Raw genomic sequence first — 27,193 nt, forward strand, 5'->3', positions numbered from 1 at the left:
TTTAACATCATCCCCGTTGACTGATCAAAATGGAACAACAGAGGTGTCCTCACAGCTACTTCTGGGGGTGGAAAGAACCTCCTGGTTCCTATGTGGGTTCCACTCGAGCAGCAGTGGAAGGTGAATAGCAGCTGGAATACCTGGGGGCAGGGGGAAACAGCTGCCTCTCCGCTCTCCTATCACTGCTGCTCTGGGAGAGCCTCTTTTGTTGATGCCAGTGCGGCACGGGTTGGGAGGGGAGTCACGCCAATCTTCTCCTGCACAAGAGGAAAGCATAGACGGGGGGTTGGTGCCCACTTAGGCTGATGCAGCAGAGGTAGGGCAGCCCATGCAGACAGAAAGAAAAAATGTTTTAAACATGGAGAAAAAGTGGCAAGGGATTGAGTGCTACTGGGGCACATGCAACGGCTTCTGCTTGGCTAACAGATAGCCTGTGAAAGCTGCTGTACACCGTAAGTCATTTTGCTCTTCTGGCCCTTCTCCCAGAGTTCCTTCAGAGCTGGCAAAGGTGCAGACATGGTATTAAATAGCACTGTGTGAAATGTATGGAGGTGGCTGGGAACTTCAGCTACTAGGATGGCAACGAAAGAAATCTTACTATTACTCCCTATTTTACAGTTTTTATCTTGTTTTATTCTTGTAGCCTCTCTGGCTGCTTGAGCTTTCTGGACAACCATGTTAGGGAAGCAAAGTTTCATAAGAAGGCCCCAAGTTTCTACACAACTTTTCTTACCCAAGTGAGACTTGGTGAGCCATTTCCATCTGCAAGATTCCACTGCAGCTGATATTCACGTTTGGTGAAGGGAATCCAGAACAACAGTCCTCTTCTGGTGCGACAATGAGACTGCGATGTGCATCATAACTGGTGAATCTTCCTGCTCAGTCCCGGTAATGAAGTTAGTGAGGTGTCTCATGTTGTTTCGCTGCATTTCGTTTTGTCCTATCTAGAACTTATCATTCTTGGCATGGCATGCTCTGAATCTGGAAAGCAGCCTACCAGTTGCCCTGCCTTTACTTCAGTTCCACAGGTTCTGGGAGGCCAAGAGGAACCCTACGAGGGTCCACTGGGACCTGTGGAGCCTTGGCAGACAGACCTGGACCAGACCATCCTCCAATCTTGGGCCCAGTCACAGGCATCTCCTATGAAAGCTCTGGACATTCCATTTTCAGCGGGCGTGAGGGTTGGTGATAGGTGGCTCGTTCCTGCTGGGGATGGTTTAACTACCTCGTTTTCCTCCCACAAGGCAGTTCTGGCTCTCAGAATCATCCGTGGTGAGTGAGCAGCACTTACCTTCAAAGCCAAGGCCACCGGTTTTGCAATCCAGGAGTCACTGAGGCGAAGTGACAAAAGGTGCCCAGTTTCAATGGAGGGTAGCAATTTCCTCTTTGCCCTGTAAGGGGAAGGTGTTCTGTGCAGCCTGCCTGTTGGCGTTTTCTGGGACAGGACACACAGGCATGCGGGCACCTAAGCTGAGGTAGACGTCTGGGAAGAGCACTCGTGCCTCAGGCCTTTCCCTTCTGAGACTGAAAAGCAGGGCAGCAGGTCATGGAGCGAGGTGGCAAGCAATGAAGAGAGGGCAACTGTGCCCTGATAGAGCGTCCTCCTGGATTGTACGTCTGCTGTTTAATCATGCAGATGGTCTGCCACTGATGCAATTCCAATCTGGGAGTGTGTTTGTTTTCCCACCAGAGGAATTATCAGCCCATGCATAGCACACCGGCAAAGATGGGCATGGAGGAGAGGAAACGAACGCAATTCCAGATGCAATTCCAGAGCCATCAAGGGACGCCCAAGAATGAAGGAGAAGTGCTCCAAAGTATGGCCAGCACAAGCACTCCAAATCATGGCGAACACTGTGCTCTCTCAAAATAGCCAGTTGTTCAGTATTCCCTACTTATGTGATCGCACAGTCATGTATTGGGCAGAGAGGTGTGCAGTTGCCCATGGACAAAGCATGACTAGAGCATCAGTTACTTAGCAAGCGTCCATTCAAGAGGGATCACACAGTGAGATGGGATGTGCAGAACAAGGAGCAGCATCCCAGGTGACAAAGAACTTGCTAGGATGGCTGGGCTGCAGCGGGTGGCAGGGGCCTCAACTGAACCTCACGTCTTCCGAGGGAGGGGGAGGTGTCTGCCTTTCCCCAGAGGATGGGACCTACACTTAAAATAATGTGACCACTGGCCTTTCAGGTAAGATGAAGGTGGGAAGAAGGACAAGTAAAGCTGACCTTTCCTATTGTAGGAAGAAATTAAAGGCAGGAGGGAGGGAGATCCCGAGAAATGGACCCGGTGCTGAAACTTTCTGTCTGGAACATTTTCTGCATTCATTCATTCATTCATTCATTCATTCATTCATTCATTTATTTGTGTGCTGAATTGTCAGGCCGGTGCCCCCAAGGTGACTGAAATGAGGAAGGATGGTTCAGCTGGTGCAGCAGAGGCCTTTTGGATAAGTTGGTAACCCAAGACTATCACTGCTGGGAGACCTCCAAAGTGGGAAAGAGTGTGAGTCACTGCCAAGAAATGACAAAGGAATAAATAAGTAATCCGACATCCTCGTAAGAGAGGAGGCTGTACAGTATTTCCTGGGATGGGGCGACTGCGCTGGCGCGATTAGCATGGAGAGAACGCCAAGGGCGGCTGCAGTCATACTTTAGGGCTCCTTGTCGGCTTCCATGGCCGAAATGCCACAAGCGGATGGCAGCTCCTCTGTAGTCCGCATGTTGCAGGGGATCTATAGCCTGACCCCATAAAAATGTATTATTTATTGGTTTATTTATTTATTTGAAACATTTCTATACCATAACAAATGAGCCTAATGGCTCTCAGGACGGTTTTCAGTTTAAAATAAACAACAGCAACCCAACGACAATGAATGATTCATTACTATAATGATCCGTGAAGTGATCAGCAATAACAATAAGGTAACAGGACAATAAAACTAAATAAGTAAAATGAATACATTCAATAAGCAAATAAAACCAATTAATCCAATTAATCAATTCCACATTAATTCAGCACTCAGGTTTAGATCCCGCATGCTTTGAGACGGGCAATGGCATTTACTCGAGCGGTTCCTTGCCACACAAACCTAACTAGAGCTAGAATACTGTGTGGGTAAGCTCTTAATTTTGGCATGGCCTCTTTCAGGGCAATGGGAAACAGTCCCTATTTTATGCTTAGGATATTCTCTGACATGCAGTGGGTCCTCAGAGTGCTGCATGACTATGTTCATGATCTCAGAAATTCCCATTGATCTCCGAGGAATCATAAGGCTTCTCACTACACTCTTAAAATTGCACTTTGGCCTCCTCTTGGCCAAAGTTCCTGGCGTTTTCAATGTACCTGTCCTCTAACTAGTAAAACTGGCCAGCCTTAGGAATGGGCACACACCTACGGCAATAGCACAGTCTGTGCTGTATCCCAATTGCCTTTTGGAGAAAAGAGCCCTCATTAACTTGTTCAAAAAGAAAAAAGAGAAAGAGAAAAAGAAAGAAAATTCCAAACTGAACCCTGGAACAAAGTAACTGCAACAGTAAAATGTCCTTAAAGGCCAATTAGAAATTGCAATACTGGGAGTTTTATTACAACTAACTCCACTGTAATTATCAATCAATGGATTCAGTTGGAAAAAAAATCTCAAATTCACAGCTGGGGAAAAAGATACTAATTATTTCCTGTTAATTAAGGCTGTGTTGGGACTCAGGCTTGCCATCCTTCAAGTCAAGGATTGACACATCAATGCTAATATAATGCTCAAGGTCCTTTTCAAAGACTTTATTTCTAATGTTAATAAATTGGTGTCACATTATTTTAAGTGTCTTAAGCAATCATGCCATTATCTGTCATTTAAACACGGCATGTCTGTATAAACACAGAGGGCGATATAATAACATTGCCTGGGACAAAAAATTGGAATGATTCAATTTGCTTCTGAAAACATGGAATTTGAATCATTTGTCTTTCAGCATGGTTGTTGCCAGACACTTCAAAGGTAAAGGCAATTCATAAAGTATTAGTTTGTTCACTTGGTTTGGAGAGAATTATCCTCAGTGATATGTAGTGAATAGTTTTGAGCTCCAGTTCCTGTTTTATTCAACAAAAGGTGTATTGGTGCCTTATGCAAGTTACAGCTTTCAACGCATATACCTCAGGGCCATACCCCAGGGCCATATCTCATGAGCAAATTGACCTGCTGACCAGAACAGAAAGAGGGGAGGGGAGTGTTGCATCCCACCAAAGAAAGCAATCTGAAAGTCAGGGAAAACAATCTGATACAGAACATAATACTGATGCTCTCGTCAACCTTACTGACACACATAATCAAGTACTGGAGAAGAAACAAAGCAAAACGCAAACGTGTAAAACACAAGTAATGTTAGCACATTGTTTGGCAGGAGGACACCTTTCAGTAGGGGCAGAGGAGGATGAAAGTAATCAAGCACCAGCATTATGGAAGAGGATGATTCAGACAGCAGGGCATGTTTCCTGCAGCCCTCGTTGGTGGCATGACTGTTGCAGATAGAGGACTGCCCACGGCGGGGCACGGCAGGGCAGTTCGGGCCTTTTCAGTCCAGCAGGCCCCACAGCTCAGCCACAGAGTCCATACGTCATTTGCAGATGATCTTCACTACGGGTGAACCTTTCCAGCTTGGGTTTCACGCAGTTCCTCATTTCCCCAATCTTAACTGAGGTTTATCTTAAACTTCAGGGTTTTCTCCAGTCAGGGTCCAGTTTGTCCCAAACAATGAAATATCCTTAAAACATCCATGAAAATGTATAAACATTTTTGTGCACATTTTGTATGCATTTCTGGCAAGCAACTTTTGTAGTAGAATGCAATTTTAGCCCTCATTTCCTTTAAATATACATTTTTTTTGTTTGGAGAACTTCAGTGCAAAATTTGGAGACGTACACATTTGAAGGATAGCTGGATTTTGATTTGCCCAGTGGTGGATGGGCATCATCAAGCAAGTTCCTGTAAAATACAGATGGAAGCATTTCTCCCACATCCTCAATGCAAGCTCAGTCTCTGTTTCTGGGGTCACACTGCTTGCAGCTCCGACCCATCGGGCTACATATTTACACAGCCAGGCCAGTACAGCTGCTGGTGCACAGGCGACTCAGCCCACACGACACAGCAAAAGCTGTCCGATGCTCGAGCCAAGCAGTGGCAGAAGAGGAGGCACTCACATCCAGCCAGTAGGAGGAAGCAAGCCACACATTGCTTCAATTGCCGTCTTCTCTTCCCACCAAACCTGCACAGACTTCACTGTGGAAGCTAAGGAGCTAAGGAGCTAAGGAGGCTGAGAAATTTGCTAAGGAGCTAAGGAGGCTGAGAAATTTGCTCTGTTGCACTCCTTTTTTTAGGGATTCAAACTTGAACTTCTTAAGCCTTTCAGCAGCCAAGATTGAGCTGGTTGCTGAAATGCTTATTTCTGTGAACTTTCCAGTATAGCTTTTTGTAGGGAAAATGTGCACAAAGATCATGCAAATCAGGAGAAATCACGTGCATTTGAGAAATGTGTGCACAAAACAGTATTGCAGCAATGTAAACTTCTAGGGAAAGGTGTCTGTTTAAAAACCACAATGATACATACGTGAAACAAAAGTTCTGATTTCATGTACAAAGTACATTTTAAAAATGGCAAGCTCATGTGGAAGTGGGTGAGAATGAGCCTGACTTCAAAAACCTCAGCAAGTCCAAGACTGTCCATTCCCTAAAAGCAGCACAAGAGATCAACAGTGGGTCCTGAAATGTGAAGAGCATTCCCCTGGACCATTTCAGGAGCTAAAGTGGTTCCAAGACACCAGCCGGCTTCAGGGATCCTGGCCAATGGCCTTCTCAGGTCTTTGCCTCTCTTGTTCCATTTCTGCCTGAGCCCCTGGAACAATGTCAGCCATAGTGACCTCATGGGCCCATTGATAAAAAGCATCTCCTTCTCTTCTTCATTTGCTCATCACATGTTATGACCAGTGGCACAAGCTACTTTTACTGCAGGGCCTCTTAACTGTTGCTATAGCCACACCGAAGTGCCTTTTCTTTGGCCACAAAGTTTAACCCACACATGTAAGAGCCAAATGTTGTGCCCACTGACCATAACAGCACCAGAATCCTCAGTCTGACCCCAGAAATTCATGTGAACAGTCCCTGCCCAAATTGCTCTGGCATTTCAGAGCTATTTCAGCCGGAGTGATCGTTCCACAGTCCCACAGGTGCCACTGGATCACAAGGCTGCAACCCTATTTCAATGCAGCATTTGGACAAAAAGAGATGATAACTGGCAGTTAGAAACTGCAGCCCTATGTTGGCTCCAGCTTTCCCTGTTTGGCCATCTCCTGACAATGTTAGTCCACCTCCGACATTAAGGGCTTTCTCTGAATGCATGGGGATCATCAGGGGGACTCCATCCCCCAACAGCCCATATGATGAAGCACATGCCTGTAACATGCAAATCCATGCATGTGAGCAGGGTGCTGTGTGACCAGGTAAGGTACCCAGAAGAATGTGCTTGGGCACCTGCAGCAGGCATATGTTTCCTCCAAACAAACAAACTGGCCACCAATTGTGCACTCAGTTTATAAATGGCATAATTTAAATTGTCCTCTTTTTTGCATTTAGGGAGTTGAAAAGATCTTAAAATTAAAATATTCTTTAAAATATAGACATTTAAAATGGTTACCAAAAACTGAGCTGATTTTTAAAAGCAAAATGTTTTGGTATACAACCCCAGCTTCAGTCACAAGTTAGAGAATGTTGCAGTCCCACTGAAAAGTTGAGGCACGACCGATCAGGGGGAATAAGGCCAAATCTCAGTGAGGGGACAGAGGTAAAAACTCGGCTCCTGCTTCCTGCATGTGCTGACCCTGCTGGCCCGCGGTGCCCCTGTAGGTGAAGAGAGCATTTTCCTGGGAGCCCTGAAGTGGAAGCGGGTTGGCACTCTGAAGGAGCACGTGAAGCCTCTTCCTCTGCCAGGGAGAACTAACATTTCCTTCTCAATTGCAGTGCCGGGGGCAGAGTTGCCTGGGCCAACTTCCACACCGTAAAAGGCTTTGGGCATTTTCTTCCAGCCACTTTAGGATTTCCTAATTGGCTCCTCCTCCCTGCACCCAGCAACCCCCAGCACGTACCGGCTCTTCTGTTCCTGCTTACCGCAACCGCTTTCCAAATAAATATAATATTTTTTAGCCATGACAGGTGATTACTACTCTCTCCCTCAGCCTTGGCAATTCATTTGTGCCTCCCAGCAGTCTTGAGTCATGGGTCTTTTACACTTGTCAAGGAAACCTAATCCTCACCCTTCATGGGCCAGATTTCCAAAGGATGGTGAGCATGTAATTGCCTTGAAGTGCATAATATTTCCCACATTATTTATTAGGCCATTGCTAGCTAGTACCTCTATGGTTAAGGTTGTGTCAGCATTTCCATTATAAACCCATATTTCCAGCTGTAAAAAAAAAAAAAAAGAATCTGCTTCAAGGTAGAAACAGTGCTTGATCAAAATTCGGGGCCGCTTATTGAAGGGTGCTTGGTGACCAGCCAGGCCGCCGATAAAGGAGCCTTGACTGGCAAATTCCCCTGCACTGAGGGGCTCGTTCAGGCGTCCAGGTGCCCTGCTCTGCTCATCCAGGTGCTCACAGGAAAAGCAGGCGGTCCCGGGCCGCATACAAGCATGGCGTGCCGCACAGGCTAGTGCAAGAAGCGTGGCACCAGAGCTTTCTCTGGGCCTGCGGTTCCCTGCGTGTCTGCTTCTGACACTACGCCGCCGCAGTGCTAGGGCAAAACGACCGGGAGGTTGCAGGGCCAGGGATGCAGAGTGGGCACAAAGAATCGGGTGTGTAGCATGCTTTCTCTTTGTTCCAAAGTTTTGTTTTGACCGCACTTGGGACAAAAGCCGACTGCAAGCTTTAAACAGGAGCTGGGCCTATTCTAACAGGCATTTTCCAGGCACAACAAACGCAGGCCAAGAAAGTAGGCAAATGTGAAACTGAGGGCACAGTCCTCTGATCTGCGGCCCGGATGGACACCACCCTCCAGGCCCAGAAGGCTACCTTCATCCTCTGCCCAGAATGAGGCATGATGGCAGCAATCCTTGATGCCCCTTGTTTGCACTAGCTGGTCACTCTGAGCCATGGAAGGGGAGTGGGGGAGGCTGGGGACTGCTAGGAAAGGATGCCCCACACTCAGCTGCTCCCTGCCCCACACATCCTTTCTCCCGCTCTGAGGCTCACCTGTGAGCTCAGGCAAGGGCAGCTGGCAGAGCACTTTCCACGGAGCTGTGAGGCGGGACAGGAGTTCATGTAGATGCCATGGGTTTGCGTCCTAAAGCCTGCCAGTAATACTGGGAGTTGCAGTCCCAAACTTCTGGAGGCACCAGTTGGCTCAAGCATCTTTAAAATCCACGAATGGTATTATGCATTTTGCATGTGTGAAAAGTCCTGGGGAGCATCTTCTGCTCCCAGGGAGGTGATGCTACAGCTTCCGAGCAATTTCCTCCAAAGTGAGAGGTAGAAGAAGCTCCGATGGTCTGAGGGGCTGGCGGAAAGCAAGAGTGTTGAATCCGCCGAAGCAGCCTTTGGGTCCATTTCTGTGGCTACCCAAAGAATACAGCATCAAGGCATTCACAGGACATCTTACCCTCCAAAGTAATTCTTGTCCTGTCCTTTATGAACAGCTGCCAAGCGCTTCCAATCCACTGGGGGGGAGGGCGGCACCCCTTCATGCCCCCATGCACCCCATTTGGTCGCGCTCTCAAGGCAACCACGGCTGTGTGTGGCTTTCCTGGGGTTCCACGGGCCAAAGCGGCCGGCATCAGACTTGCTGAGCGAGATCACGAGATGAGGAAGGTAACAGCAGGGCAGAGCCACGACTTGGCAAGCGACTCCTCCAGAACAGTAGTTGCTCAAGGCTGGATGCCGGTTGGGTTCTGATGGATTCTTCCCCCAGCTCTGTAATTGCTCTTGATATTTTGAAAATAAATAAGTGGTGCAAAACAGTGAAATGATTGAATTGTTTGTCCGGTGTCAGTTGCACAGACGGACCAGGATGCTGCTGAAAGAGACGAGGACTTAGGCTAATTCTCGTCTCCCATATGTCAGATTGATTGTATGTTCAGCAGTGGAAAGGGCAGAGGGCGCTCATCTGCGCTGTGTCACATGGGAGGCAGCCCACCAGACCCCAGTGGCAATTTTTTGAATGTCATTATGGTTTCTGCCTTCAGTGCAGACACCTTTTGCTTTCCTTTTCTCAGGAATGCTGAAACACAAGTGCGGAAAACCTTTAATAATAAAGTTTGACGGTGCCTACAAAATGGCCCGTATCCTCACCATCCTGGAGGCCCCTGTGTGGAATCGCCTGGTCCACGTACAGCCTCCTCCCAGTGGCTGACAAGAGTTGGCTGGAAGGGATGGTTCCAGCTCGTGGGTGGCTGCCACGGGCCCATCGGTGCCCCCCATCCTCTGCTGGCCATTCCGATGCCCAAAACCATTAGAATACAGGTTCCCCACCGTTCTTCCTGCACGTGTGCCCCTGTACTTTAACTGAAACAGACGAGCTATTTCAAACATGGCGGTTGTGTGCATGTGTTACACAGGAACCTTTCTCTGCATGAAGAAGAATGAGGTGAGGGACCTGAGGATGCAGGTCTATTGGTTGCCCTACTTCAGATTCATCCAGCACCCCCCCCCCCATGATGAGGGGCATTCATGCACGTAGGATTGTGCGTGGGGAGTGGGCAGTAGGAGGAGATTGAGGCATCTCTTAGCGCAGGCACGGGCCAGTCCTGGCTCTCGGCTACGCTCTGCTCAGCCTGCTGAGCTGTGGGGAGCCCTGCCCATTTGCCTCACTCCCCAGCTGATCAGCCATCAGCTGCAGGGTGGGGAACAGGTTGCCCCTACCCTGCTAACATAAGCTGGGAATGGGGACCTGTGGGAGGGTCATTGGAGGTAGCACTGGGGGCCCTCGTGCCCCCTCCCCAGGGATCCTCCCAGGGAAGGCGGTTTTCTCACTGTTTCCAATTGGCAGTAGAGCCACTGGAGCAGCAGCAAGGTTAGCGCCTCTCCTGCTTGCTCACTTGTGGCGCTGACAGTCTTCCTTCCCAGCCAGTGTCATGCGCAGAAAGGTATCTTGCAATTTCACTGGGCACCGAAAGTGCACCTGTGTGCGCCCCGAAGGGCTAACTCCGTGGCAAGTCCTCCACACCATCACATGCAGGGCTGCAACCCGTGCCTGCACACCCCCCTCCAAGGCCTCCCCAGTTGTCCTCCCTCGTTTCATGCAGGGGACGTGGCCGAGACAGCTCCCCCCTAGAGCTCTCCTCCATGCCAGGGTCAGTGGCCTCCACTGCGAAAGGGACTGTGAACAGGGTGCTGAGACATGCAGTCCTCCCCCTTTGCAGCTGCCCCCTCCCCCTTGTGTGGCCGCTGAGCTGGGAGGTGCTGGGGGCAGGCGGGGGAGGAGGGGAAGAGGGGGAGCAGTGTGGAGATGGCAAAGAGCACGCCAGGAAGGTGCAGAGGTCAGCAAGGGAGATGGCACAAAAGACACGGTGCAGGGAAGCGTCAGCACGCACGCATCACACAGCGTGCCAGTCCAAGGTGGGCTGCAGCGCCCTACTTCCTCTGCTGCCGGGCGATGTACTGGCTGTTACCCCCAAAAATGTTGGCTTCAAAGTTCACTGCCTTGCCGTGGCGAAGGGGCTTGCATAGCTCAAGGGAGCCAGGAGCGATGCCGTGCAGGGCCACCCAAGACGGACAGGTCATGGCAGAGAGCTCTGACAAAACGTGATCCTCTGGAGAAGGAAATGGCAACCCACTCCAGTATCCAAAGACCGGACTTTGACATCTTAGGAATCAATGAACTAAAATGGACAGGAATGGGAGAATTTAATTCAGATGACCATCAGGTATACTAATAGGGGCAAGAATCCCTCAGAAGAAATGGAGTAGCCTTCATAGTCAATAAAAGAGTAGGGAAAGCAGTACTGGGATGCAATCTCCAAAATGACAGATTGATCTCAGTTCGAATCCAAGGCAAACCATTCAACATCACAGTAGTCCAAGTCTATGCTCCAACCACTGGTGCTGAAGAGGCTGAAGTTGACCAGTTCTATGAAGGCCTACAACACCTTCTAGAATTAACACCCAAAAATGATGCCTTATCATCATGGGGGATTGGAATGCTAAAGTAGGAAGCCAAAAGATAACTGGAATAACAGGCAAGTTTGGCCTTGGAGTACAAAATGAAGCAGGACACAGGCTGGTAGAATTTTGCCAAGAGAATACGATGGTCATAGCAAACACTCTTTTCGAACAACCCAAGAAATGACTCTACACATGGACATCACCAGACAGTCAACACAAAAATCAGATTGACTATGTGCTCTGCAGCCAAAGATGGAGAAGCTCAATACAGTCAGTAAAAACTAGACCAGGAGCTGACTGTGGCTCAGATCATGAGCTTCTGGTTGCAAAATTTAGGCTTAAGCTGAAGAACATAAGGAAAAGCACTAGGCCACTCAGGTATGACCTAAAACATATCCCTGATGAATATACAGTAAAGGTGACAAATAGATTTAAGGAATTAGATCTGAGAGATGGAGTGCCCGAAGAACTATGGACGGAGGTTCGCAACATTGTACAAGAGGTAGCAACAAAAACCATCCCAAAGAAAAAGAAATGCAAGAAAGCAAAATGGCTGTCTCAGGAAGTTTTACAAATAGCTGAGGAAAGAAGGGAAGCAAAAGGCAAGGGAGAAAGAGAAAGATACACCCAATTGAATGCAGAATTCCAGAGCATAGCTAGAAGAGATGAGAATGCCTTCTTAAATGAACAGTGCAAAGAAATAGAAGAAAACAATAGAATAGGGAGGACCAGAGATCTCTTCAAGAAATTGGAGATATGAAAGGAACATTTCATGCAAAGATGGGCATAATAAAGGACCAAAATGGCAGGGACCTAACAGAGGCAGAAGAGATTAAGAAGAGATTGCAAGATTACAGAGGAACTACACAAGAAAGAGCTTAACATGCCTGATAACCACGATGGGGTGGTCACTGACCTTGAGCCAGACATCCTGGAATGTGAAGTCAAATGGGCCTTAGGAAGTCTGAGCAACAACAAAGCTAGTGGAGGTGACAGTATTCCAGCTGAGCTATTCAAAATCTTAAAAGACGATGCAGTAAAAGTGCTACACTCAATATGCCAGCAAACTTGGAAAACTCAGCAGTGGCCACAGGATTGGAAAAGGTCAGTTTACATTCCAATCCCAAAGAAGGGCAATGCCAAAGAATGTTCAAACTAATGCTCCACTGCACTCATTTCACATGCTAGCAAAGTTATGCTCAAAATCCTACACGCTAGGCTCCAGCAGTATGTGGACTGAGAACTACCAGAAGTACAGGCAGGATTTCGAAGAGGCAGAGGAACTAGAGATCAAATTGCCAACATACGCTGGATCATGGAGAAAGCTAGGGAGTTCCAGAAAAACATCTACTTCTGCTTCATTGACTATGCTAAAGCCTTTGATTGTGTGGATCACGACAAATTGCGGCAAGTTCTTAAAGAGATGGGAGTATCAGAACATCTTATTTGTCTCTTGAGAAACCTGTATGCGGGTCAAGAAGCAACAGTGAGAACTGGACACTGAACCACTGATTGGTTCAAGATTGAGAAAGGAGTTTGGCAAGGCTGTATACTGTTGCCCTGCCTATTTAACTTATATGCAGAGTACATCATGAGAAAGGTGGGGCTAGATGAATGACCAGTTGGAATTAAGATTGCTGGGAGAAATATCAACAACCTCAGATATGCAGATGATACCACTCTCATGGCAGAAAGTGAAGCGGAACTAAAGAGCCTCTTGATGCGGGTGAAGCAGGAGAGTGCAAAAGTTGGCTTGAAACTTAACATTAAGAAAACTAAGATCATGTCATCCGGTCCTCTCACTTCCTGGCAAATAGATGGGGAAGAAATGGAGGTAGTGACAGATTTTATTTTCCTGGGCTCCAAGATCACCCCAGATGGGGACTGCAACCAAGAAATTAAAAGACGCTTGCTCCTGGGAAGGAAAGCTATGGCAGATCTCAGCATACTAAATAGCAGAGACATCACCCTGCCAACAAAAGTGCGTATATTCAAGGTTATGGTTTTCCCAGCTGCAATGTGTGGCTGTGAAAGCTGGACCATAGGGAAGGCTGAATGCCGAAGGATTGAGGCCTTTGAACTGTGGTGCTGGAGGAGACTCCTGAGACTCCCTTGGACCGCAAGGCTATCAAACTGGTCAGTCCTAAAGGAGATCAACCCTGACTTCTCCTTAGAAGGCCAGATCCTGAAGATGAAACTCAAATACTTTGGCCACCTAATGAGAAGGAAGGACTCCATGGAGAAGAGCCTAATGCTGGGAACAATAGAGGCAAAAGAAGGGGACAGCAGAGGATGAGGTGGCTAGATGGAGTCACTGGGGGGGGGGGTGGAGGACAGAAAGGCCTGGAGGAATGTTGTCCATGGGGTCGCGATGGGTCAGACACAACTTCGCGGCAAACAACAACAAGGTTACCAAAAGAGTTGTGAAATCAGGGTGCTTGTGCAACACTAAAGCTCTGAATGTCACATATGCACACACGCTACAGAATTTATTTGATCTGTAGCAACGAAGACAGGTGGGGGAATGACTATTAATGCATGTGCTGAGAGCACATAGATTCATCTGAGATGGATGATTCAGCAAACTGAACAGCTGGCAGCTGAGATGAGGTTGACTGGAAGTTACAAAGGCGCCAGGCCCCGATGGGTTACACCCGAGAGTACTTCAAGAGCTGGCAGAGGCCTCCATTTTTGAGGCCGCGTGGAAAACGGGTGAAGTTCCAGAGGACTGGAGGGTGGCATCAGTGGTCCCAGTTTTCAAAAAGGGAAGTAGAAAGGACATAGGGAATTACAGACTTCTTAGCCTTACGTCCATTGTAGGAAAAACAATAGAAAGGCTCATAATAGCAAGAGATCTAGTGATGCTAAATAGGGAAGGGAGGCTGGCAGCCACACAAGCTGGCTTCCGCAAAAACAGGTCCTGCCAGACAAACCTTGTGGAATTCTACGACAAGGTTTTCCGATGGCTGGATGGAGGGGATGCAGTGGATGTGGTATACCTGGATTTCAGCAAGGCCTTTGACAAAGTGCCCCATGATATCCTGGTGGAGAAACTGAGGAGTTTTGGAATACACCAAAGCACTGTCCGGTGGATTAGGGCATGGTTGACTGACCGAAAGCAGAGGGTAACCATTAGTGGGGAATCATCGGGATGGCAGCCAGTGACAAGCGGGGTCCCCCAGGGCTCTGTCCTGGGGCCAATCCTGTTTAATCTTTTCATAAATGACATGGAAGAAGGGGCGAGGTGTCTGCTGATCAAATTTGCAGACTATACTAAAACTGGAGCAGTGGCCGCAACTGAGGAGCAGATCCAGAAGGATCTGGACAGACTATGGAAGTGGGCAGCAGACAACAGGATGGCATTCAATCTGGATAAGTGCAAGGTCTTGCACTTGGGGCATAGGAATAGCTGCCATAAGTACAGGTTAGGTGATAAGTGGCTGGAGAGCAGCACTTGTGAAAGGGACCTCGGGGTGCTGGTTGACCGCAGGCTAAACATGAGTCAGCAGTGTGACGCGGTGGTCAAGAGGGCGAACGCCACCCTTGGTTGCCTAGCCAGACATGTGGCTTCTAGATCGAGAGAGGTATTGCTACCACTCTGTACGACTCTAGTGCACCCACAACTGGAGCATTGTGTTCAGTTTTGGGCCCCTCATTACAGGAAGGATATAGCCAGGTTAGAGTCAGTGCAGCGTAGGGCCACAAGGTTGGTGGCCGGTTTGCAGGGGATGGGGCATGAGGCGAGACTGAGGGAACTGGGTCTCTTCAGCCTGGAGAAGAGGAGACTCAGAGGGGATCTGTTGGCGACATACAGGTATGTGAGGGGGTGTCACACGGAGGTGGGCAGAGATCTGTTCTCCCCTGCAGAGGAAGGCAGGGCGCGCTCCAACAGAGCAAAGATCAGGGAACCAAGGTTCAATTTGGATGCCAGGAAGCATTTCCTGACAGGTAGGACCCCAAGGGTGTGGAATGGGCTTCCACGAGAGGTTGTTGAGGCCCCATTGGTGTGGGTGTTCAAGGATAGGCTGGACATGCACATGGTGGGCATGTCGTGAGCGGAGCCGGCTGGTGCCAGAGGTCAGGCTAGATGGCCCGGGAGACCCCTTCTGACTCGCTCTGTTTCTTTGATAGTGACCAGGGTGGTCAGTTTGTGTTCTGTAGTCATCGACAGTTCTCTTATTGCTGACAGCCTCCCGTTGGAAGTGGGCGAGGGACTGGAGGAATTGTGACTACACAAAATAAGTCCTATCCAGAAAACTTGGTTGCCCGTGTCTTGTCTTGCTTGAGCATTGCCAGTTGATCATAATGCTTCAGCGTTGTTCCTCACCACAGGTGGAATGATCCAGATTCCCCCAAAACGCTCCTGCTCTGGATTTCCCTGCAGCTTTGTGTTAAACACTGACACCAGCGAGTAACGAGTTTCCATGCTTAAACAGATTTCCAAAAAAAAAAAAGAAAAAGAAAAAAGACAAACTGATGTGGAAGCAGAACAGAGCAGACTTTAGGCTGCAATCAATTTGTCCATCTCTAACTGCAATTGCAACAAATAATTTGAATAGAAAGGACACAACAAAGGCATCTATCGGAATTCAGACAGGCGGCTGAGTTAATACTCATCTGTCACAAGTTATTTCTAATTAAGTAATTATTACAGAAATGGAAGGCAGGGTTTCCCCTACATTAGGGCCTCTTGGCATTGCTTTTCTGTAATCATATAGAAGTAGAGCTAACTTCTTCCCACCCTGCCCAAATTTAGTATAACCCCCACCACAAAATTGCAGCAGTTTCCATTCCATCAGCAAAAACCGAAGACACACTTAGAAAGAGATCCTGTTCTTCCTATTGGCCATTTATTTAGTAGCTTCCTTCTTACCCCTTTCTTTTCAAACAGTTGCTACTTCCCAGAGCTTCTTTAATTAATTTTTCTGTTCACTTACTTAAGGACAACATCTCTGAATAAGTGGTTAATTAGTGAATGCCTATTCTTTCAGGGAGCTTGTTGTTTGCTGTTCTAATTTTTCCAACTCTGTTGCTGTTGTTCAGTTATGATCCCAACTTTTGCAAAATGAGCAGATGCTCTGGCTCCAGAAAAAGCCAATCATTGTCAAGCACACATGGCATCTACCTGCCTTTCTGTCAACACACCCAGATGGGCACACACGTGCCCCGCTCAGGGCTTCTCCAGGGGAGCGTAGGAGGCATGCGCAGGGGGAGTGCGCTAGCCCCACCCGCACCCCGCCGATGTTGCCTTTGATTCTCGTGCAGAGGGAGACCCTCCTGTGCCCACGGGGGCTTCCCACACCATCAGCACTGGCTCAAAATCTCTGCTCCCTGGGGACCCATTGCTCATGAGGCAGCTACTGCCATTGGAGCATCTTCCTTGCGAGAAATAATTCACAGAGAGACAGAAAACGGAGCAGCACACCTGCCTCCACACTTGGTATGGTCCTCCCCAAATAGGCGCGATCCACCACCGCTCTGACCCTGTTTGAACAGAGCCTGTTCCCACGGCGGCTGCCCCACTCCCTTCAGCGTGGGGGAAGCATTCTGCACACAGCACATCCTGCGTGCGCGGAGGGCTCCTCTGCCCCGGCGTGGAGGACGCAGCTCCCGCTCGCGGGGACCTCCAGGTATGCATCAGAACCCCACAGAGCTTTGGATCACAGCCAAGGCCTCTCCCCCGAAAGAACTTTTAGTCTAAACAGGCCCAAAGCTGCACTGTGGGAGTCAGCAGAGAGATAAATCATCTTCTCAAGGGCGCGCAGCATGGGAGTGGCAGCGGGATACGAACTCGGAGCTCCCGGATGCCAGAACGGAGCTTTGTCTGCGAGATCACAGGCCCTCTCGCAGATGCCTATCTGGTGTCTGAGATAAGGATAAACTCTATTTTTGTTTCACCAGCAGAACTGCTGGGATGAGCTTGGCGAAGCCTGCCAGCAAGGGAGATGCTCCCCGTTCTCCGCAGGAGAAATCAAGCTTCACACATTCAGGAGCCTCTCTCTCTTTCCTTGTGACACACTCCTCATCCCCCACCCATGGCATTTGAGGTCTTCACCCAGGAAAGGTAACACGGTTTCTTTAAGAAAATACTTATAGTAATAAAAAATGACTTTAACCGCAAAAACTAATAATTGCTAAGGAGCCAATTAAATTCTGAAAGCGAGATGAAACCCTTCTTATTTCCCCTGGTGATTTTCTGCTTTAAACTCGCTTCCGTGTTGTGGGGAGGAGGGAAGAGTGGGGGGGTTGGAAGAGAAAGAAAATATAATTTCAGAAGCTGACAGAACTCATTGTTCGAGAAATTTTAAATTCAAAAAAGTTAATAAAGCTCAACTATAAGATGAAGGGAATTTGCATTTCACAGATTAACAACATGTACAGCAAGAAAGGCGATCCGCCTTGCCCCAGGTGATAATTTAAGAAACCTTTGCATATTTTATTTAAAACTGGGCCCAGTTTGGCTGGGTAATAAAACAGACAGATAATGATTAGAAGGTCGGCCCTTCAGGGCACACAGCTTGGGCCCTAGCAAATACCAAACAATGATCCCACAAGCCTGGCTTGCTGCAGATTAGTCTAATTGCCTGCTGATGTTTTTTCTTTTTTCCTGAAGTTCTTTCCCTCCCTTCTCCTTGAAACGCTAAACAGGGTGGCAGTTTTGGCATTTACATTTTTTTATTATGTTTTGCTATTCATGGCACAAATATACAATGTATGGGTGTATATATTTGCAGTTGTCTGGACATGCACGCGTGTGCATACCACGGATACATTTGTGTTACCGGTACGTTTCTCAGATGCATAACATGTGCCTATTTATCAGTCTGTTAGTATTAAATGTGCATGTCTGTGTGTAACATTTACTACAAGATAGCCTAATAAAAGTCCATGAGCCATGTGGAAATATCCACCCTGACCCAAAGCTCCGTGGAGCTGTGATCTACCTATGGAGCATTACGGGACTTCATAGATGCTCCTTTATTCTCGTCAATATTGAGCAATGTGCCATATGGGTCATCGGAGACCCTCACTAATTAGCACCTGCTCGTGCACACCTCCCTGTCCACACAACCTGCCCCCCCCCCCGCCGTGCCAGCTGGTGGTGATTGTCTACTTAATAGTTCTAAGAAAGACACATTAAATGTCATGCGTGTTCATTAAACCCGAGTGCTAAATACACTGGAAGTCTCTGCTTTCAGTGAAAGCCATTTCCAGGTATGTGTGCCTGAGATCAGAGTCTTCACCCCTCATTTGACTTTGAAAAAAGTGCTGCTTCCACGAAACCATCCACCTGGCAGCCCAGAACATCCAAGGCAGGTGGTGCTGGTGGTCCCTGTGGGGTCACCTGCTGTTATTTTTAACAGAGCCCCTCTTGAGTCTGCTGCAGAAGATCAAAAGTTTGTTAAGTGTCCCTGCCCCTGCCCTTATTAAAAATTGCTCTTGTACACTGCTATTTTGAGGGTTTACACACTTGCACTATTTTTAGAGGGGTCAAGAATGATGTGGGGCTAAAATGGCAATGTCTCAACTGATGGGAGAGGCGTATGTTACGTGAGGACAAATTTGTCAGGGGGAAGGGAAGCCATGCTGCAGGGCTGGCCTAGGGCAGAAATCAGGGACTGTGGATTTCAGGATTGTTTCCAAGGTGGCCATGCTTTTTGGTATATTTTCCCCATGGCTGCTCTTCTCCATATGTGAAATTACAGTGCCACATTTCCTGTGAGAATAAATGCAGGGCTGTGTTCCAGCGGTGAGGACTGCTTGGGAGCCTGGTCTTATGAAGCGCTTGCAGCTTGTGCTTCATTATCCGAACGGGTCTCCTGACCTCATGGCCATGGGAATGAGGAGCCTGCCCTGCCTCCCTCACCTCTGTCCTCCCTACTGGCATGGAAGGGTCGCTCGGGGTCACATTCCTGGCTTGGGCGGCCCTGCCTAGACGGGCAGCACATGCTGTCAGCCGGGTCCAAACTGAAAGTACCTCGAGTCCAGCCCTGCTGCTGGCACTGACTCACGTCATGTGGCCTTCCTGGCTGCAGTGCAAAGTCCTGCAGGGCCTCTGATGTGCAGATGACACGCCTGATGAGCAAGCCCTTCCCCGTTTCCTTCCGTTCTGCGGGGAGGCAGTCTGCCCACAGGACACGGCGGCGTCTGAAAAAGCAGATCTCCACGGGCACACGCAGCGTGAATCTGTGTCTACAAGTGGGGCCAACGCTGATCCACGAACAGTTATCCTACTTTTCATGCAAGGAAATTAGCTGCGCAAAGACTTTGTGAAACGGGTGTTGATCCAGGGCTGCCCGGGAAGGTTCAGGGGCATGCAGGACATTAAACCACAAAGACCAGCATTCTCTCTGTAACGTGACACTTGTGCTCCAGCTGTAAATTGGAACTGCAACCCAAACTGCTTTCTGGGTGTCACTACCAAAGCTTCCTCAGAGTGTTTTGGCACCAGGAAAAACTGTGGTTGACTTTATTTTATTTTATTTATTATTTTAAATCCTGTCATTTTTTTCCTTTCAAGGAACTCAGGGTGGTTTACATAATTCTCTCCCTCTTCTCAGTCTTATGCTCATAACAACAACCCTGTGAGGTAGATTGTACTGAGATTCTGTGACTGGCCTAAAGTCACCCAATGAGCTCCATGGCTGATTGGGGACCAGAACCCAGATCGCCTGAGTCCGAAACCCACACTTTTCACACCGGCTCCCTCCTTGGTGCCTGATCCTCTGAACGCGCATTCTGTGTAGTGGAGTGCAGCTAAAATATGGAGGACACCTTTCAAAAGAGCACCCCCCTTTCCCCCCGTTCTTCTTGATGGCAACTTGGCCTGTCAGTTTTGTGTCACCAGTGGTACATGCCAGAAATGTCACTCGGAATGACAACACCAGGAAAAGGTCAGGGATATTGCTGAACATGCTCAAAGCCTGAAGCTCAGCCCAGTCAAGACACTCTGATTCTGCTTCAGGGAGTGGCTGGCAGGAACTTAGCCGCACGGAAAGCAGGCATCTGGCAGCACCAGACCACACAAGCCCTTCCTTGGGGCTCTTTGGTGTTCTGATCCAGGTAACGTTAGCTGTGCAATTAGTGCCAGGCGCTGACATATGAGTGAGCGGCAGAGATCTGTGAGGATCCTTTTCGAAGGAACGCCAATGGAATACTGGATGTATAAAGCAGAGCCTGTGTATTTGCATCACTGTCAGGCTAGAGTGTGTCCTGCAGTTGCAAGGAAAGGGATGCCTGTTTTCCTGTTTCCCTTCCTGTTTCCCGTTGTCATGTATCCCCTTAATTCTCCTTGTGAAGGGGGGGGCAGGTTCAAGACTATCTACTGCCTCTTGTATCTTTGCCCAGGAGGTGCTGGTCACTGCAGGTCACCGAAAGTCACAGATGCGGCTGTGCTTCGGGCAAAAGAGCAGCTCGCATCCGAGCCAGGGCTGAACAGGGTGCCCTCGTTGCTGCAACTTTGTCTGGTTGTGTCTTTTTCATACCTGCCAGCTCAGGTGCAAGGAGGGAAACTCCGGAGAAGACTGTGTCTTGGGGATTGGGGTCCCTCCGCCTCCGGAAAGGAGCAGGCAAAGACACAAGATGGGCAGCCGTCCCGTGGACGGGTGACACGCGGTTCCAGCAGGGGAAGCACTGACTGACAGCCCATCCTGAGCAACAGCCGCATGTTCTCCCTGGGGCACTAGGCGGAAGTGCCATTGCCCTGATTTTAATGGGAAAGCTTCCATTAAATCGCTTTTGGGGAAATCCCAGTAAGCAACGGCCTCATTTACTACAGGAAACAAGCAGTTGGCATTATTACTGCCCTCAGTCAACTAATAATTTTATGGCAATGCTGGTCAGAAGCCCACTTAGCTCAGCCAAGCAGAATGTCCTGTGTGCCACTGTGGAGCCCTGACGGTTTGGCCAGATTCTGGAGGAAGCAGAAGAACTTGTAAGATTTCAAATGTAAACTTTTAAACTCATTTTATTCTCTTGAAGGTGTGACTATGAGTGGCAAATTACCTCCACTCTCATGTTTGAAAGGGGGAGTGGGTGAGCGAGCTGCTTTTTGGTTTAGACATGCACATGGTGCACATGGTGGGCATGTCGTGAGCGGAGCCGGCTGGAGCCGGGGGTCAGACTAGATGGCCCGGGAGGCCCCTTCTGACTCGCTCTGTTTCTGTTTCTAGTGACTAGCAGGCACTAAAATCCTATGTATGTCTACGCATTAGGACTTGATCCCATTTATGGACATATAGGATGAAGGCCAGGCTCACCTCCAAGTAAAACATTGATAGGACTGCTCTATAAACAATGGGATATATATTTTGCTTTTCTTAAAGGTCACACTTGCTTCATTTGTCCCATTGTGTTCTCTGGTTAAATATACTTTGTAGCTTTCTGAAAGTCCAGGAAAGTCTACTCTGTGAATGGAGTGTGAACAATGGACAACAATTACTCTAGCACATCACTTCCAACCCTGCAAATGCACATTATTATCTGGCTGTATCCCCGGCTATCCTTATTATCTATCTCTAGTTAGTCACTTTGTAATTTTGTTAATCCATCTCACTGAGAGAGAGGGTTGTATCTAAATTAGTTGATCTTGCAAGGAGTTCCTCAATGGGTCGTTCAGGAGCAAGCTGCTTCTCTTTTTTTCCAATTAAGGTTTTATCAGCTTTATTAACAACACAAGGAATAAAGTAGTAATGGAGAGATAAAATCAGTTGAGATTCTTCATCTATCTCTTATTTATACTGAAATTCCCAAAGCTGTGTTCTTTACAAGGTTAGTTATGTCATGTCGTTGTCATTGTTTTGTTCTTGTTGTCATACATAGACAGTGCTGTATCAGTAAAACCATTTTATGAAGTTGATAATAGAAATGAGAGACCATAAACATCAGAAACCCTTTTACTAACACATCTTTTTATGATTACAGCTCAGTTGAGTTACTTGGATTTCAGCATTCATATACTAAAAGTGCAATCCAAAACAGGTCAACTTAGAGACAAGTTACCTTGAGTTCACTGCTTCTAGATAAGTGGCCACATAATTTCAGTCAAAATACGTTACATGCATCTTCAGCTGGACTGCATCATTTCTTTACAAACTATGTCCTGGGAATCAGAGGCTTAAGATCCTGATTAGGGGTTTCAGCATGAAAATATCTACAATGGAAGGAAGGATCTGTCAGTCTTTGAGTTTGTGCCACTGAAATTTCTACATGAGCATGAGATTTTTCCAAGTAAGGATTTTTGTGATGCACACGTTACTATACATACCTTTGTATGCATTTGTAAACTTGCGCCTTTTTTGAAGCACACAGCCATTGACTAAAACATGTTTCTGTGTGTTTTGGCAATGCATACGTTTTTCTTTCCTTATTTTTTCAAATGCTGAACACGTTTTATGTGTGCTTTATGAAAGGTGTTGCAAACTTGGAAATATACAAATTTCTGATCACAAATTACATTCAGATAACAAAGAGCATTCAGGTCAGCATTTGTGCCTGGGTGGTCCCAATGCACCAAAAAAAAAACTCCCTGGAGTAGGTTTCTCAAACATCCCTACCATAATGTTGGACAAGTTTCCTTTCACCGCTATGCAGGGCTTGGGAGAGTACTTGGTGCACCCACAAAATACCCTCAGGATGATGATGAATCCCCCAAAATCTCGCTAGCACACCAGATGAACAGAAGGGAGCACAGATCACCCAGAAACCTTTGCAACATGAAGGGGTTCCTCAGCAGACAAATCAATGTGGAAAGTTCTCCCTCCAGGCGGGCAGGTTTGAAAGGAATGGCTCGAGTTGTATGATTCATGAACCAGAGGCGTTTCATTCTTCTTTGTGCATTGTTCCTTGGTGATGAGCTAGGACTTGACTAGTAAATCTGGATGTGCAGGGGAGGCTGCTGACTCCTCTGGGCATGTATATGAAATTCATTATGCTTCATTTTTGATCAGGATTTGCCCAGTTCACAAATTCGAGACTGAACACAGATTCCAGAGCAATCTGCTTGCAGAGCGAGGCACAAGCTCTCCCCCCCCCCCAGATGCGTTCAACAGCTTGCCTACTCTTGAAAAATGCACATAAAAAGTGCACTTCTGAAACATACACACCAGTAGCCTTTAATTAATGGGAGGAGAATGTGCACATTTCAAAGGCTGCACATTAACTACATACAATATTTGGAAAGATGTACCTGAAAATATGCCCAGATTTTCATGCAAAAAAAAAAAAAAAAGCTTGCATGTTGCAATCTGGACTTGAATCAGAGCAATCGTCAGGATGAAATTCAGAGTATGTCCATGAGCTTGGCTTTTGCCAGTTTGCACACCCCTATTAGTGAATGGTGCTATCTTGGCAAACAGTCTTATTTTGGCTCTGAAGTCTTATTGCTGTACATATCTAGTTTTCCCTTTTTGGAAAAAAAAAGGTCTGTTCATAGTAGCATGCACATCAATCTACAAGGCTTTGGTTCTTGCTTGTCTTTTTCTCAAATCTCCAAGCATTTTTCTCACCTGCTCCAAAGCTTTTGATAGGAAAATAGACACAGTGTAGCTGTGTAGCTTTTCAACATAGCTGAAAAGTTAGGCCTTACAGCTGCAACAGGAAGTGCTGTACTAGTTCAACAGCATGTGGGACAGATTCCCTGGGCTTCAGCCCCAGTGCCTGGGCCTGTTCCCCAGCAGTCTGCATGCATAATCAAGAGGATACAAGCGGCTGTGCTGGGTCAAGTTGGAGTAGATTGGATTCCAATAGGAAAAGCATGCACAGGGAATCCGGATCCCAAATATCCCTCCGTACACGGCCTTGTCACAAGCAAATGCTGCAAGCCCCAAACAGAAGGGATCCGTTTGGTCATGGTTAACAAAAGAGTTCAGATTTGTATCTCTGTTTTGGGCCTTAGTCATGAAGCTTATGCTGCCTTCATCCTTCCCTGAAAACCAATCTCTGGGAGCATAAAGGAAAAGGAGGAACTGAAATGTTCTTTGAAAGGAAACAGTATTAGGGCATTTCAGTTTCAGTGAATATGTGCGCAAAGAATATTCGGGGAACATGTGTCCCTCTGCACTTTTCTAGCATGCCCTGGTTAGGCTTGTCTGCAGCCACTGTTCCGCCACAGCGGCCGCTTGGAGGCAGGCGGAGCAAGCACATCCTGGCTGCTGAGGCAACTGGGCCAAGCCTCTCTCCCACTGGGATGCGCAGGCATAGGCGTGCCCATCTGAAAGCAATGGCGTGCAGAGGAGTGGTCTCCAGTATCTGCAGTTAGAGGTACGCTGGGCTGCATATCAACATGCGGATCTGGCTGCGGACAGCTCCTCCATATTGCATTCATTTCAGGGAGAGCCACTTTTTTCACAGCCCCATGGCTGTAGCATTGGGAATTGCCTTGTGGTTTGTCACCCTTAGCGAAAGTGTCAGGAAAAGCCCTTTAAAAATAATTTTGCAAGCTTTAACAAAATGGTGTGTGAAATGGCTAAAGTTGGGGCTCATTTCAGACGTGCAATTAAAAAAGTCAAATGCAGACTCTGCCTTGGTGTACTAAAATATGCTAGCCTGTTTTCTATTGCCTGAACTGTATACACAGCACAATGTCATGCAACACACTGAGATCTGGTACCAAGGGTGTGCAGGATATCTCAGTATTTTATGGATGAAATATGAATGAGAGTGGGAGGCACAATCCTTCCCTATTAGATAGAGGATGCTAGAGGATGATACCAGAAAACTGCAGCCCCACCCTGTGGCCTTTGGACTACATGATGCCCTAGCCAGGCACCCAGGGACCACCCAGAAGCTCAGGCAGATCCATAGCCCAGTTTGATCCAGATCCATAGCCCAGTTTTAGCAATGTGACATCCACCAGGTAGGTCTTTTGGAAAGCTAATGGGTCCTATTTGCGCATTCAACATCTGGCTTATGGCTGTGAAAAAAATATTATTTGCAGTGGCTACACATTTATTTTCAATCTTTATTCAATGTGCTGCTTTGGACCTTCAAGGCCTTAAAGCTGCTTCACACCACAGCATCTCAAGAACTGACACTGCCTATCTGCTGGTCAATGACTGACTCAAGAATTATTGCATTGCCTCTGCCTGTGATTAATCTGCTCAGCATCTGAAACCATCTTTGGGGGTCCTGCTCCATCTTTCTCCACTGCCCGAAGCATGGCAGTTTGGCTCAAGGGGCAAGGCCTTTCCTGAGGTCGCATCAAAACAGTGGGATACCTTGCTCAAGAAATTCACTTGGCCCCATCTCTGCTCAGACTTCTTTTCCCACATCAGGTTTTTAAAATTTTCATATGATTTGTATGATTTTCTCTCTGCCACTACACCACACATTGTTTCATCATTTTAAGAGCAAATTTTATCATTTGAACGTACTGTTCGTTCATTAGCCTGTTGTTTTAGAATGCTGTACTTGCTTGACATACTGAGTAAAAGTGTTAGGGAGATGGAATATACATTTTGTAAATGCAAATTGACTCAGGATAATGAATAAGTACACTCAGAAACTCTTATTCCTACTCACAAATATGTGGGGTAATATCTGCTGAAGTATGCATGAGCATACAATAGAGCTAAATGCTGCGTGATAAATTTCCTATTCATCTCTGGTGGGTGGCCACTCACAAGATTCAAAATTTGGAAAATTAATGGACATTTAAATTTTGATATCTGGGCCTGCCAAACCCCTTAACAAGCACCTGAGAATTCCCCCTCCAAGGTCAGTCTTATGACCTTGCAGTTAGAGCCAGAGCCGGGGGTCAGACTAGATGGCCCTGGAGACCCCTTCTGACTCGCTCTGTTTCTATGTTTCTATGTTTCTGCAACGGCTGTGAGGGAGGGGAGGGGTGCTGATTGCAGGGTCCCTGCTCAACCACTCAGGGTCTTTCTGGGCACAGAGCTGAGCCACAGATTCGTCTTATGCCATCTAGACTCCGCCTAGCAGCCATAGGATTGTGCCCTGATAGTATTAAGCATATACTGTATTAGCATTTTTAAAGAAAAACACGTTTAATACCAATATAAACTTAATAGAAGAGCCTGAAGCAGCCAAGAGAAAAACGAATCACACCACCACTTAAAGGCCCTGATGGACCAAGACTATTTTCACTTGCCAGCAACAGAGGCAAGTACAGGAGTACACTGATCCTGAGACTTTTTCTATTGGACAGGATACAGACATCTGAAATAAATATGGGAGGAGCAGTTATTGAAAAGGCCCTTCTCCTGGAGCAGCAAAATCTGAGTCAAACCATGGTAGCCGAATAAGCATTTCACTGACCTTCCCCAGCCTGTGGCCCACCAACTCCCAGCATTCCTTGCCACTGGCTATGCGGGCTGGGGTCGATGGGGGTTGACATCCAAAACAGTTGGAAGGCCATATCAAGACGTGGGGTGGGCAGATTCCGATGCTGAGTTCTTAAGTACATGCTTAAATTGTTCATGATGAAACCACTGGAATTTAAATGTGGTTATGACTGGTTTTGAACTTTGCTTCCCCCGACCCTGTATGCTAAAAGCCCTAATGCCAAAAACATCCAAGGCTGAGAATGCCAAGAGGCCAGAACCCCAAGGAAGAACTGTGACCCTACAGGAGTACCTGTGGTCCTCGATTTGCCCCACAACTTGTCTATGATGCCCTCACATCTGCAGGCCCCTAAGTTCTGTGTGCACGCATTTTAATAAATGGACCCATCTTTGGATGCAGACGGTTTTTTAGAGGAGATTAAAGTAATACCAGTTCTTCTTCTTGAGCCTATAATTATAAAGCCAACTGCCTTTGAGATTTACACAGCAGTCTGTCAAGTACACCAACAAAGGTACTGCGGAAATAGTGCCAGGCCTGCAAGAGCAAGAAAAACTGCACTTTCTGAGAGCTGGTGTGGAGCGGGAATGGATGAGCTGCATTGTGAGATGCATGTGAAGCAGTGTGGTCTGTGGAGTGTTCATATTTTTTCTCCCTGTTTCAAAAGGAATTTTTTACCTCAGGCCAGAAGCCTTTATGTCAGAGAGACTGTCTCATTTCTCTTCTCAAAGGCTGTCAGAAAGGACTGAAA

Source organism: Varanus komodoensis, unplaced genomic scaffold, assembly GCF_004798865.1.
Source record: "Varanus komodoensis strain SLA01 unplaced genomic scaffold, ASM479886v1 scaffold97, whole genome shotgun sequence".
Taxonomy (NCBI): Eukaryota; Metazoa; Chordata; class Lepidosauria; order Squamata; family Varanidae; genus Varanus; species Varanus komodoensis.